Source organism: Schistocerca americana, chromosome X (assembly GCF_021461395.2).
Source record: "Schistocerca americana isolate TAMUIC-IGC-003095 chromosome X, iqSchAmer2.1, whole genome shotgun sequence".
NCBI classification, from domain to species: domain Eukaryota; kingdom Metazoa; phylum Arthropoda; class Insecta; order Orthoptera; family Acrididae; genus Schistocerca; species Schistocerca americana.
The window spans coordinates 595,132,935-595,148,420 of NC_060130.1; positions in this window are offsets into that span (position 1 = coordinate 595,132,935).

A 15,486-nucleotide genomic window follows, 5' to 3' on the forward strand; every position below is an offset into this window, starting at 1 on the left:
AACTATGAAAAAATAAGCAAAATATACAAACTGAGTAGTCCATGTGTAAGATATGCAACATACAGGTGACTGCAAACTCATGAGCGCTGTGGTCCCGTGGTTAGCGTGTGCAGCTGCAAAACGATAGGTCATTCGTTCAAGTCTTCCCTTGGGAGAAAATTTTAATTTTTTATTTTCAGACAATAATCAACTTCGCTCTCCAAAATTCCAGGACATGTTCAGATTTGCTTGGACATATGCAGGATTTGACGGTCTACACACGGAAAAATTTGAAAATGTTAAAAACATGTTTTGACAGAGCAGAGACAAAACTGTGCGACTGTGAAACTGTTGCATTCATTTGTTGCAGTTTATGTGACAAACTCTTATGTTTTCACACTTTTTTGGGAGTGATTATCACATCCTCAAGAAAACCTAAATTGGGCAAGGTAGAAGAATCTTTTTACCCGTTCACCAAGTGTACAAGTTAGGTGGGTCGACAACATATTCCTGTCATGTGACGCACATGCCGTCACCAGTGTCGTATAGAATATATCAGACGTGTTTTGCTGTGGAGGAATCGGTTGACCTATGACCTTGCGATCAAATGATTTCGGTTTCCATTGGACAGGCACGTCCTTTCGGCTACTAATCGCACGGTTTTGCGGTCCGGCCGCAAAACACAGACACTAAACTTATTACACTGAACAGAGACGTCAATGAACGAACGGACAGATCATAACTTTGCAAAAATAAAGAAAGTAAATTTTTCACTGTAGGGAAGATTTGAACCAAGAACCTCTCGCTCCGCAGTTGCTCACGTTAACCACGCGACCACAGCGCTCCTGAACTTGATCTCTCCTAGATGATGCCTATCTTGCACATGGACTACTCAGTTTGTATATTTTGCTTAGTTTTTTCATAGTTCCACACAACTTCTTCCTGTTTTCTCGATTGATCTGTGTTCAGTTTTTCAAGGCCTATCCACTGTGCCAACTTATAACTAAATCTGAGGGGGCGCGATGGGGAGGTTCCCTTGTTAGCGGGGCGCGCTCTAGTGGGAAAGATGTGTACGCGATGACTACGCGGAACTATGTACACTACATTAGTAAAAGTTGCCCATTCATGATACGAATTTGTGTTCCTGAAAGTAGTATTGCGGCTGATAAATGTTACTGTAGCTTCAGTACAAGGCAGGATTCATTTGGTACACTTAATAAAATAATATTACGTGTTCCCTAAAGGGACATGTGTTTGAGACGAAAGAATTTATGAGAAATTGACATGTCAACACCTTTTGTTTATCTTAAAGACAGATTTAATGGTAAACATCTGTTCTGAGAACTATAATTACAAGAGACGGACATCGCAACTAAAAAGGGCTTGACAACGGGGAGTTAGGTTTCTCTCGGAGGAATGGCTCGGTTACAAAAAGCTGTCGGCACAACGTAGTTCCCTCGCCGTGGCGGCTTCCCGAGTGACCATAGCTTCGCCAAACTTCTAGCCTGCGGGGCGCCTGTGCGCCTCTGAGCAACTCCCTGTGTACCGTACACACCACCGACCCCGTTTGAAGCAACCTGTCCACATACACATGCCGTGTCACTCCGGGTGGGCAGAGGCCATTCCAGTCATTCCCTTCGACCCGTATTCCTGTTAAAAGCGAAATGTTCAATGAATTTTGCGTCCGTGTAACCTGTTTAACACAGCGCAGACTAACCCTGTCTTGGCAAAAGATATTAACTGTGAGACCATGGTATTTTTACATTAAGATAATTTTGAATGCACGCAAAACAAACACCGTCTCCACAGAAAAAGTTTGTTTCAGGTTCTGACAGGAATCAAATCAGTTCTCATCGTCGCCATTCTAAGCATTATGTTCCTGCAAATGGTCTTAACCCGACAAAAAATCAACATCATACGGTTAGTTAGGATAGTGAACACACACTTAAAGAAATGAGACTGAGGAGGACACATCACCTAACACGCACACAGTCAGGATCGCTCAGCGCACACTCAGCGAAACTGGCGTCCAGAAATCCCAATCACCGAGGCAATACCGCAAGGCAGTTTAACCAACTTCGATAGGCCGAAATGCTAAGTAACATGTAAAGTGCGTAGTATCCACGCAGAACCACAGAAAATCTGTATTTCCTCATGTCACACTCAAAATTCGCCAAAACTTTATGATATACCGCTAAACTCAAAGACGAGGACAGAAACACAAAGGTTTTTTTATTTAAATGGAAAAAATTATGACCTCACCACTTAAGTTAAAATTACTAGGACATGTACCAGGTGTCAAAAACAGCGATACGAGATATTACACAAAAGGAACAATCTCGGAAGAACGATACAATACTTTGTTACCTTGCCGGCCGCTGTGGCCGAGCGACTCTAGCCGCTTCAGTCTGGAACCGCGCTACCACTACGATCGCAGGTTCGAATCCTGCCTCGGGCATGGATGTGTGTGATGTCCTTATGTCAGTTAGGTTTAAGTAGTTCGAAGTCTAGCGGACTGATGACCTCAAGTGTTAAGTCCCATAGTGCTTTGAGCCATTTGAACCATTTTGTTATCTTCCATAAGAGCTTCTAAACCAATTTACAAAGTCCTTAACTTCATGTAGAAATACTTTCATAATAGAGGCAAGCCACCGTTCAGATTTGGCACAGCTTTGAAATATAGAAAAGTCTTGATCGTACAATTCTTTATGAATCGTTACGCATTTCGAAATTTCATCGTCAGATTGTAGCTGTGGAATGAAGTGTACAAGAAATTAACTAGAAATTTGTGGTAAGTTCCTATGGGAGCAAATTGCTGCAGTCACCGGTCCCTAGGCTTACACACTACTTAATCTAACGTAAACTAACTTACACTAAAGACAACACACACACACCCATCCCCGAGGGAGGACTCGAACCTCCGACGGGGAGAGCCGCGCGAACAATGGCAAGGGGCCTTAGACCGCGTGGCTACCGCGCGCGGCCAAGAAACTGATGACAGAAAATATACACAAGTGTGCATTTAAGTATTTCAATATGCGGAAACTTCAAATAGTGTCTTACTTATATAAAAGTCAAATTTTGGTATATAGCTCACGAAAGTGAGCACATAAACTGAATATAACACAAATCTCATCTCACGTAGGCATATTTGACAGTGCTGTCGTCTATCGAATAGAACCACTGCCAGACAGAGTGTGGCGACTGAACTATCAAAGAGGTAAACGATGGCCAGTAGGTGGTGCTAGCGCTGACCATAGAAAGCAAGTCAAAGAGTAACCTTACAAACTTCCTACGCTGCGACTGAGTACATGTTAGCACCTCGTGAAAAAAAATAGACGAAAACATTTTTGCTACTTCTATGGAAAAGGAACTCATACGAACAGCATGAAAAATGCGTCGTTCAGTTGATCGTAAAAATACGTTACAGAGGTAGTCTTTAGTTTATAATCAAAACAGAAAACAGTTGTAACCAATAACTGGTGTGGTACAATATAAACATAAAACCAATATTAGTAACAAGTAAAATGTAAGTGTGAATAAATAAGTTCACAACCATCACAAAATAAATGTACATAAGTATCACAAATGTAGTCAATTTATTACATGTTCATCTATTGTAATTTGACTACATTTGTGGTACTTATTCCTTCACACTTACATTTTACTTATTACTCATACTGGTTGTATGTTTATATTGTACCACACCAGTTATTGGTTACAATTGCCTTCTGTTTTGATTATTGACTAAAGCCTACCTCTGTAACCTTTTTTTTTTTTTTTTACGACGTTACCTAACGGCGCACTGTCCATGCTCTTAGTATGACTTCCTTTTCTATAAAACTAGCAAAAATGTTTTCGTCTAATTTTTTCATGAGGTGCTAACATGTACTTAATCGCAGTGTACAGAAGTTTATAAGGTTACTCTTTGACTTGCTTTCTATGGTCAACGCTAGCACCACCTACTGGACATCGTTTACCTCTTTGATAGTTCAGTCGCCACACTCTGTCTGGCAGTGGTTCTATTCGATATACGACAGCACTGTCAAATATGCCTACGTGAGGTGAGATTTGTATTGTATTCAGTTTACGTGCTCACTTTCGTGAGCTATATACTAAAATTTGACTTTTATGTAAGTACGACACTATTTGAAGTTTCCGCATATTGAAATGCTCAGATGCACACTTCTGTATATTTTCTGTCATTAATTTCTTGTACACTTTATTTCATAGCTCCAGCCGGACGAAGATGATGATGATGATGGTTTGTGGGGCGCTCAACATCGTGTCATCAGCGCCAGTACAAGCTCCAATCTTTCGTTTCCAGTCTCGCCACTACCTGAATGATGATGAGATAATGAGGGCAACACAAACACCTAGTCCCCTCCAGTCTGACGATGAAGTTTTGAAGCGCTTAACGCTTAATGAAGAATTCTGCAATCAAGACTTTTCTATATTTCAGAGGTGTACAAAATGTACAAAGTATTTCCCGTCAGGATCCACCGATACTTCTCACTGACGAAGACAGCATCACATCCCTAGAACATTGGTCAGGTAGGTGTTACGGTCACACAGAGTAATACTGACGCGCCAAGTGGTTCTGACTTACAAAAACACAACAACTGCACCTGGCTCGCCACAAATAATGCTACAAAGATCTGCATACAGAGATGGTAACCCAAGAAGATAGGTCAACACACCAGAAAGAGAAACAACGTAAGCTTAACGCTAACCACAAGCAAGGACTTACAGATAAGGGGCGTATAATTAATTTGTTTACGTAGCAGGCACGTGTTGCTCGCTATGAACTAAAGTTGAGACGAACTTACTGTAATCGATATACTTAGTTATAAAACTTCTTCGCTGAGTGCGGTTTCTAGGTCCTGTACAAACGTACATGAAGATCTGTTTCAGGCACAATGTTTGTGTTTAATTGGTGTGAGTCGAGCACCAGTCTGATAGAACCATCTTTTTTTCGGACAATATGGAGAGAACTCTTGCAACTACTGCTTGCCCTTTCAGTAACTCCCTCCTCCAGCATCTCCTTAATTTGCTGTTCCACCTGCTCTCCATAGGTCAGAGGGATGCTGTATGGCCTAGTGAAGAATTTATCATGGAACTTAATCCTAAACTTAACGTTATTGAAGGTACCTGTTTTAATATTAAACACTTCCGCATGATCTACCAAAATGTTCATGAGCTCGTGATTGTCTTGTCTGGAATATCCCGTATTTTGGAGATCTTGTGCTTAATTACACGAATAGTTTCCTCCTGCTCTGCTACACTTAGTTCGCGCCCTCCTACAGTCTCTTGTGGCGGAAGTGTTGCTGCATGGCTGGCCATTTTTCAAGCCAACGCCGTAATTGTTAAACAGTGTGTGAAAACATCACTGCTAGGCATTGTCCTGTTGAAGTAAAAAACAGAGTTTTCCTGTCCTGCAGGAAGGGAAATCTCTCCGTTTCCTACATCAATTATTGCGGCATGTTATCGCATAAATCACACCCCTAAATTTACTTCAGCCGTCAACTGTGGGGTAATCACCACATTAACGACGAATGGTGATACCTGGCACTTGAAAGAAAACAGTACTTGCTTTTTGACTTCTACTGACGTGCCTTTGATCGCTCCCCTTATATGTGTGCTTTGCAGAGGGGATGCCGCCATAATTTTTCTGCGTGCTCACATGCCAAGAATGTTGGCTTTGAGATGCCATTCACAAGGCTGCCCGTATCGAGTGTCGCGGAAGATTCTCTGTTGACAATTTAATAGTTATGACGGGATGTTATGCCTCCTTTGCACTAGTGTCGATCTCGGCCAAGAGGCCATCTCTAGTTTCCTCGTGCTTTATTATGCTGAGAGGGAAAACATGGCCCTTGTTTGTGCTATCTATCTTCTTGTTACCTTGTTAATCACGCTGACTACGATCGGGGGCCAGTTTTCTTGCTTAAATAATTTCTACTCCCATGTTTTTCCACTCTGTAGTAAGTCTTTGTACATCATTTCCCAGATGGGGCCTATCCTCGTAGTGACCTAGGCTCTAATTGTTCCAGTTACTATTCTGTTCTTGTGGCCAGCTGCCGTTACTGTTCTTCCAAATGCACCCATTCCTATTCTTCCGTGAGTTTCCTTACTGATTCCTACTGGAAGCAGGGCTCGCCCTTCTATGCTCGCATATGTATTCATCGAGATTGCTTAACACCAGCTTAAACACCTCCAGTTCACTCTTATCAGTGCAAAGCAATGATCAGTTGGCAGTTGACTGATGTAAACTTGGATAAATTCTTCCGGACCGTATGGGTGGTCGAGATGCTGATTGCTTTTCAAGATCTCGTCAAAATACTGAGAACAGGACTGGAAGTATGTTGCAGCAGAGGTGGGGCTTTTATTATACTTATTCGCATCCTGTTTTGTCCTGCAGCCGACCAATATATTTTCATGGTTTCTTCCTCGAATTCCGCATAAATAGGACATTTTATGGCGATAGATAACGCTTTCACTATGAATTCCCCACTTATATGACTATTACGAATCCAATTTTCTTTGGATTGGCCAAAAGTTCAGCACACTGTCTTCAATGTTGCTGACTAGGTTCTGATGTGTAAGTATCCGCCTGTGGAATAGGTGAGGAAAATCCTCAGTGATAAAAACGCTTATCATCAAAGATCTGTTCCATGTCATAAATGGATCTCGCTGACTGACACGACTTTCTCGTGATCGCTGTGGTCCGTGTCGCTGACTTGATTCTGGATTCACACAATTGTGCCGCTCATTGTCCGTGCTTAACTTATACCCTGCCAGAGGCATTATTGGTTCCATGGCTCGCGACCACACTAGTTCTTTTCTGATATTGTTGAAACTGTGTTAAAGTGACACAAAATCTACAATTTAGGAGAATCGTACTGACTCCGTATTCTCAGACTCATGTCGTTCCTCCGCAGCCTGCATCCTCCCAGAAAGTGAGGTGTTTCCCCTCTTATACTTTTTAAAAATTTTCTCAGCCTGGACCAGCCTGATCACGTTGCTTTCGATTATCTTTGACATCTCATTCACCTTTTCGTCAACAGATTTAGTTCTGTCAACTTCTCAGCGCTGCACCACCATCTATTCTCCCACTTTCCCTGTCTGCTTCTTCGCCGGCCGCGGTGGCCGAGCGGTTCTAGGCGCTTCAGTCCGGAACCACGCGGCTGTTACGGATGGATGTGTGTGATGTCCTTAGGTTAGTTAGGTGTACGTAGTTCTAGGGGACTGATGACCTCAGATGTTAAGTTCCAAAGTGCTTAGAGCCATGTTGTCTGCTTCTTCCTTTTTCGTCTCTGTTTCCAGCCTTTTGTCTCTTTTTTTATGCACATCATTTGCTTTGCCCATAGGGCAACACTTCCCACGTTTCCAAAATTCGTTCTGCCCTGTGGCACTGACGATTCTGTCTCGTAAATTTCGCTACCTCCGCTAAATTCGACTGTCGCTTCGGTATCCTGGGTTTCAGGCAAAGCAGATGTTGCGGACACCTCTCCTACAGAAAATTCCGATGTGGACTGTTCCGATTCCATACAATGTCGTTGCTCTGAAACATTTCTTTTCCGTCTCGAGCGCACCCGACTGGTTCTCTCCATTTACATAAGATTTGAAATAAAAACTACCGTATAAAATTCAACGGAAACAAATGAACGTATACACAAAAGAAATGTCTCAACATGCAAGGCAATGAATCATCACATGAACCCACAGATAAAATCTTCACTTCGTTAATTATCTATACAAGCCTCAAAAATACGTGTACACACACAAATAATTTACACAAAATACACATGCGCTGGTTTTTTTTGATTTGTGGCTGCAGGCTGGTGGTCATTCACAAGATGCGATACATTGCTCTCTGTTTTATACTCCAAGAGGCTCTTCGCTTTGGTGTGCTCCAAAACACTTGTGTCTGCGCCAGCAAGGTACTCTGTCGTCAGATCTGCCACAGGTCGCCGCCTATCCTGCTTTAGAGAGCGGGCCAGCCTCCTGTCCCTGTGTTCTCTGATGAGGTATGGACGTCCAGCTTCTTGTCGCCTACTCGTGGATTCAGCATTCTTCAATCACTTTCCACAGATGCTCACGACAGTAGCACACGAACAGCCGACCAGCTTCACCGTTTCGGAGATGCTCGCTCCCAGGCAATGGGCCACAACAACCTGACTTTTGTCAAGTCGCATTTGCGCCACTTATCGTCTCTAGAATGATTTCCCACTCGTCTCTCCTCCTCTCATATGCTTCTCTTACCGCATCACGTGCCCTCAGCGCTACCAGGCAGCACACAACCTCGCGGTGGGCAGTGGTCATAATGTTTTGGCTCATCACTGTATGTATCGTCGTAGTCGATAGCTTATTGTCTTCTTCTTTTTGTATCCCTTCTGGATAGGCGGAGCGTGGGTCTGCTCCTGTAAACTGAAATGTAGGCCGAATGTAGGAAGCGAGTAGGAGCAGGTGAGGTAAAAATCTCGGTACTGCTTTTAACGTAAATGATATTTGCTCTAGGTAAGACAATGAATACAGGGTTAACATAACTTTGGCTATGATGAGCACGTAGGTGCGAAGCCGAATGTATCAAAGCTAACACAGGCAAAATCTGTAGTGGCTCGCCTACTATGAAAATGAAACAATGTTGGTTGGTCGTCTGCTCGGAATCAAATGCGCAGAATCTCGAGCGGCGCTCGTAGAGCTGCACAGCGCTGGCTAGAGGGCGCTGTCGTCTGTGTCGGTGTCGCAGTGCCAACCTAAGAACTTGTACCTACACTGTGGCATCGTAGCTATCGATACTACACTTCTCGTGTCGTCAGTCTTTTACGTGGCACCCCACTTCAGCATTTATAGCGTGCTACACAAATTACGTACATTTACGATGAGACTGACTGTCACCAACTGTTACTGAATTTTGCATAATTTTAAACCATAAAAATTGTCAAATCACTTTCATAGTTCCTCCTCTGCATGTTCACTACTAAACAAAGTTATATGTTTCATATATTACATTGTACTCTTTACAGCTATTCTTAATTATCATGGTAGGCCCGATGAGACACACTGTTCCATGGTTTACTGCCATAAATTCACTGTTTCGACTTCTTTGTTGTTCACACTCAATAAAATCTTTCACTGTCACAATCACTCAGAATCATCCCTGAAAGGGATCCCATGTACTGCAAATCCACTCCGAATGAGACATGCTACAGTAGCTGGTTGTAACAGACAGACCGTACATGTGAGGGTTGTCATTGGAGATGCATAACATGAGGCACATCTTGCAAATGTTCTAATTCTCTTACCTCCAGTCCTCTAAAGATGTCTCTCTCACTGCAGAAAATAACGTGGCTTCGTGTATAATGTGGTGCTTCAGAAACTCTGTGCATAAAATTTGTTCCAAAGGATACCCTCTTCAATTCTCACTGTACTCTTTCACATAGCACTGTTAACTTTACACACGAGGTATTAAACAACATGTAGCACTTCACAATCGTGAATAATAATAACAAGATAATACCGCTTTACTCTCACTAATCATGCGCAACCACACTCGGTTCCGGACTGCACCTGATTTTTTCCGATAAAAATTGAGCAGAATTTTAAAAATTAACTATCCAGCGACTTAACATTTGCAACGCCCTTGGCTGGGGCCTGCGCCCAACTCTTCCTGCGGGCTCAAGAGAGATTCTGTCTCGAGCATTTCAACCAATCAGAACCCGAAAATTTCGTGCTGACTTAACGGTGTCGAACATTGCTCAGAGAACAGCGAGCGAGGACACAATTTCCAGGTGGGTTGCGACGCCATAACACGTTACCTAGACGCCACCCTTGTCCTCCACCCACACTGTAGGTCTTGTACCGTAACACAGCTTACTCGATACGGATTTAATATAAGTGTGCACCTTAAAGTTTAAAAAACACCAAGAAGCTAGCAAAACATTAAACAATACACATCTTTCTCTCTCTCTCTCTCTAGAGGGTGAGTCAGGAGGAAAGGGACATGCTTTGTGGGGTAATAGTGATTCTGAACAAAAAACTTCATATGGACGTATGTCATATTCCGAATGGTTTCCGAGATAGAACACATGTCATGTCACTTTTGTACGTTTCTCTTGAGTAACTCGAAACCGTACCCTCCAGCGAAAACGTGTCGCAGTACAACATTAAACTATATTAAATTTCCTACAAACAAGGTTCTATTCGGTTTTTTTTCTTCTCTAGAACTAATGGTTTGTGGGAAGAGAGCGCGAGAATGTTGGAAAACTCGCTTGACGCGCATGCGCTGTAGCTTACGTAGTTTTTGTAGGCCAGTTTGAGGTAGTTTCCCGACTTGACAGATCACGTGTCCCGTGTCAAACTGTTCGTCCCAGCTTGCTACCTCAATATGCTACGCGCGCTCATACACACACACACACACACACACACACACACACACACACACACACACACCCGCGCGCGCACACACAACAAATTGACGGACTAGTAATCGGCAGACGTAGCTTGTAAAAATGAACATAAAATACTGTGAAAAACACTCGTAAGGTCCTATCAAAACTATAGATTATACAGGTGGCCAACTTATAGCTGAAGAGAGCGCAGAGGTGTCTTGGCTCTTGTCTGCTATCACAATACTTCAACATTAAAATGACTTACTGCTGATAATACCTCTCCAAATCATTTGAATAATTATGCGACTGAAAAGGCTGAATTTGTTTGAACTATTACGAAATGCTGGACGCATCTGTACCACGCTCTGTACAAGTTATGTCGTAAGCACATGTACACCCACATTGTAGAAAAATATAACACAGCAACTCTGCATGTAGGAACCAGAATCAAAACTTACCTTTATACCTGAAACTTATATTTTCGGAGAGCGGGATATGTATCACTTTTAATGTGGGAAAACTGTAAACGAACGGAGTGTTTCATTATCTGCAATGCTTGTAAACAGTGAGTTGATAAGAAGGGCACGCGTGCTACAGCTGCGCTGAAGGTGGCGTCAGACTAGGAATGCATCATAATTTCGCGTAAATATTCAAATGATTTAGGAAAGCGGAAATGAGTAAAAGCAAGTTCAAATAAGTTACCAATATTGCCTTCAAAACTAGCAATTGACAAGCCACGTGGAACTTACAATACACGTGAGACTTGAGTCGAAATGCTAGCAATTACAATATTCAAGTTTTGTATACTCAATTTCCACCAATGCATACAACAGTCTGAAGTGTGGGAGGGAGTGATGAAGTTGAGTGCATAACACTTTGGACTGAAACACTACAATACGATTCTATAGTCAGCTTCCCACTTGCTCGACTGCGTCAACTTTTCGCTCCACGCCAAGGAACCATGTATTTCGAACTTCCTCGCAAGCATGGCCCAAAACTAGCCACGACATCTGTTGATTTCCTGGAAGTGTCGGGAACTCATTAAAGGTTAATACGCTGTTCTGCAGTGTCTCAGAGTCACAACTCAAACCGTCCACACTGTATATTGATACTGGCTTCGAAAAGTCTTTGCGAAAATCTGCAAACTCTAGACAAAACTGTAGACAAAAGAAAAAAACTGAAAGTGACTTTTAACATGCAACTTTGAACCTCCTTGACAGCAGACAGAATCTAAAAAGATTTATACCACTCGCCTCATCTTTAAGGTTTAATAACAAGTACAATGTTTCTGTTCAGTAGCCGCGCGGGGTAGCTACGCGGTCTGGGGCTTCTTGTCACGGTCCGCGTGGCTTACCCCGTTGGAGGTTGGAGTCTTCCCTCGGGTATGGGTGTGTGTATCGTCCTTAGCATAAGTTAGTTTAAGTTAGATTAAGTAGTGTGTAAGCTTAGGGACCGATGACCTCCGCGGTTTGGTCCCATAAGACCTTACCACATATTTCCAAATTTCTGTTCAGTAGAACAAAAACAGTGTACTTATTACTCAGCTTTAAATATGAAATTGTTCTATCAAGGAGTAACGGAAGAGAGGGCAAGCCGCTTTACCTCTGCTCTCTGATCCGAACGTAAATGAACTCTATTAAAAAGTGGCGCGTGTGAGTCGTACGCCACAGGAATCACAGACGGGGGTGATCTTTCCGCTGAGTAGAAAGCCATGCATTAATTTACGAGTTCGAGGTGGAAAATGGAAACAGCATAATCGGTCTCATAAACGAACTAAATATCATACCCAGGGTGGCAGAGGATCTCATTACCGATATTTAGCACGGCTAGCTGATTCATAAAAGGGCTGTAGTAGTTTCCCGCTCTAGGAACCAATTCTTTACAGCAGTCGCTCAGATCAACAGTAGAACATATCTGTTGGTGGCAAATGATAATTCATGACGCGATGTCACTGTAAATTGCATTTCATCTCACAGTTTATACAGACGGTATATCGAGGAAAATGGACGGCTGGTCCCGGCGCAGGTTCGAGTCCTCCCTCGGGCATGGGTGGGTGTGTTTGTCCTTAGAATAATTTAGGTTAAGTAGTGTGTAAGCTTAGGGACTGATGACCTTAGCAGTTAAGTTCCATGAGATTTCACACACATTTGAACATTTTTTTAGGAAAATGGAAATTTGTCGTAAGTTCCTAAGGGACCAAACTGCTGAGATCATTGGCCCCTAGGCTTACAAGCTACTTAATCTAACTTAAACTAACTTAAGCTAAGGATAACACACACACACACACACACACACACACCCATGACCGAGGGAGGACTCGAGCCTCCGATGGGGGGAGCCGCTCGAACCGTGGCAAGGCGCCTAAACTATTCGAGGTATATCGAGGTATTGGGCACCTACACACCTTTGTACTTTCAGCAGTTGTTATAGTATCGTCTGTTATCATTTTAGCCGGCCGCTGTGGTCGAGCGATTCTAGCCGCTTCAGTCCGGAACCGTGCTGCTGCTATGGTGGCAGGTTCGAATCCTGCCTCGGGCATGGATGTGTGTGATGTCCTTAGGTTAGTTAGATTTAAGTAGTTCTGAGTCTTGGGATCTGATGACCTCAGATGTTAAGTCCCATAGTGCTTAGAGCCAGTTGAACAATTTTGTTATCATTTTGGTGACGTTGAGACGTTCGGTGTTCTCGAGATGCACATTGGGCGGCGTCTGGAATTACTGATCAAAAATATCCGGACACTACTATATGACGCGGAATTGACCACTAAGTGTCACGAGAGGCGGATCCGCAGTGTGTAAGGAGGTGGATGATACTGTGTCGTCAGTAGGGAAGCAGCAACAAAAACAGAATAGGTCGGTCAGGAGAGCTTAGTTACTTTGAACGTGGACTATTCACTGGATGTCACCTGATTAAAAAATCCATCAGGGACATTGAAAAACGTTTTGTTGCTGCTCAGGTCGTCTGTTGGCGGCTTGATTGTGAGGTGGAAACGCGAAAGAACAGACCAAGATAAGGTAGACCTCATGTAGTGAGGGACAGGGACCGCCGAGCATTGCGGAGGGTGGTCGTAAAAAAATAGCATGAACCCAGCTGAAGGAATCACTCGTGAGTTAAAAGTGCTACCAGCAGTACAGCTAGCACAGTGACTGTGCTCAAGGAGTTAAAAAGAATGGGGTACAATAGTCGAGCAGCTCCTCGTACGCCATACATTTACGTAGTCAATGATAAGCGACACTTGAGATGGTGTGAAGAGTGGCGCTACTGGACAGTGGATCGCTCGTTTGGAGTGATGAATCACAGTACACCCTGTGGCAATCCGATGGAGAGGTTTGGGTTTGGAGCATGTCTGGAGAACGTCACTTGCCGTATGTGCAGCGCCGACATTGAAGTAAGTAGGAGGCCCACGCTACCCGTGTAGCCGTTTCCTGTTTGTAGTGGCCTCTTGACCTATTAAGCGGAACCCGGAAACCCACCACCTGATGGCGCAAGTCAAGGAATCTGCAGCCTACACGGTCATAGAAATGCCTGAGCCTCCGATTCAGACCCTCCACTCCGGCTCTGCACCAAAGGACCACAGTCGGTTCTATCGACGATGCTGCAGATGGTGAGCTCCGCCTTAATCTCAGAAGCAAGATTGGCAGTCTTTACCATTTCATCATGAGAACGCACTCTGTCATAAAGCATCATCTGCGAGGCAATGGTTTGTGGACAATAACATTCTTGAACTGCCCACAGTCCCGTATTGAAGACAATGGGACACATTTGGGGTAAGTTAGAACGTCGATTTCTCTCTAGACCTAGCGTCCTACATCATTTTCTTCTCTGGTTTCGGCTGTTGAGGGAGAATGGGCTGCCGTTCATCAATAGACATTTAGACACCCAGTTGAAAGTGTCCCCAGCAGAGCTCAAGCCGCCAAAAGGGAGAAGGGTGGGTCCGGATTCTTTTGATTAGACAGTACAGCTGTCGTGCACTCTAAACATAAGATCATTATCGTTACCCAAATGTACCGTGCGTTTGCGTGTTAGCTGCTGACCTGTAAGGGACTAAATTCCAGAGCGTGAAATCTTCATACGTGGTAGTTTTATAAATTTTTTCTGTTGTCTCTGTCAAAGTAGCTCAGCAACCTTTTTCCTCTACTATGGCTGCACCTAAAGCCTTTAATCATTGTCTCCTAAATCTTCTGTAAGCTGAAGTGTCGAGACGTGGTCGAACAGTAAGCTACTTGGTTTCGCGGTGGCTGGAGAATGTGAGGTCAGCTGATGCTACCACGAAAAGTAAAGGGCTCCTGACGTGACACAGAAACTAACAAGTGAGGAGTGCGAAGTTCAGTACGTGCTGCTGAGCCTTTGGCGTCCTGATTATCCCTGCTGGCAACGACATATTCCACACAATACTGCGTCGCTGCCAGAACTTTAATTTTGCGCCCTCTACTATGCTCTATATTTAATTTTTTGTAGTTGAAGTTCCACGCAAGGACTAGAAACAGTGTGACACTTATCAGAACGAGGTCTTATGGTTTCAAAACTACGCAGTACGATTGTGTTTACCAGAATTTAAAGGTGGAAAGGAAACGCTGTCTTTGTCAAAATGTATTGTAAAACCAGATTCTTGTTAATGCGGACTGTTCAGTAATTACAAGTTTTGCGTGTGAGTTTAGTCTGTAGCTTTCAGCAGCTCGGGAAATTAAACATATCTCTCGATCAGAATGCACAGTTTCGCGAGTACCGAAAACGAACAGACCAGAATGGTTGGATTTGTTCTGTGTTGTTTCCTACAGTCATTTACGTAAATATTGAACAACCATCAACAACCGCCTCCGTCAATCCGTTCACCGACGTTACACCTGTGTTCGCACCTGGTTACCGATTATTGTACGTGGAATGCCGTATCTGTTAGTGAAACTAAAACGAACCGTAACTCGGCGATATTAAACACAATATGAAAGTGCCATAAATTTAAGACACAGTAGATATTCGCCACTATTCGTGACTGAAAAACAAACAAAGGTCTTAAGTGCGCAATCAGGTCTGAAGACCACGAGATATCGACCGGCCGTCGTTTCATCCTCTCCCATGTGACGGCATGCATAGGTGGAAATGGAAGGAGAAAGGAAAA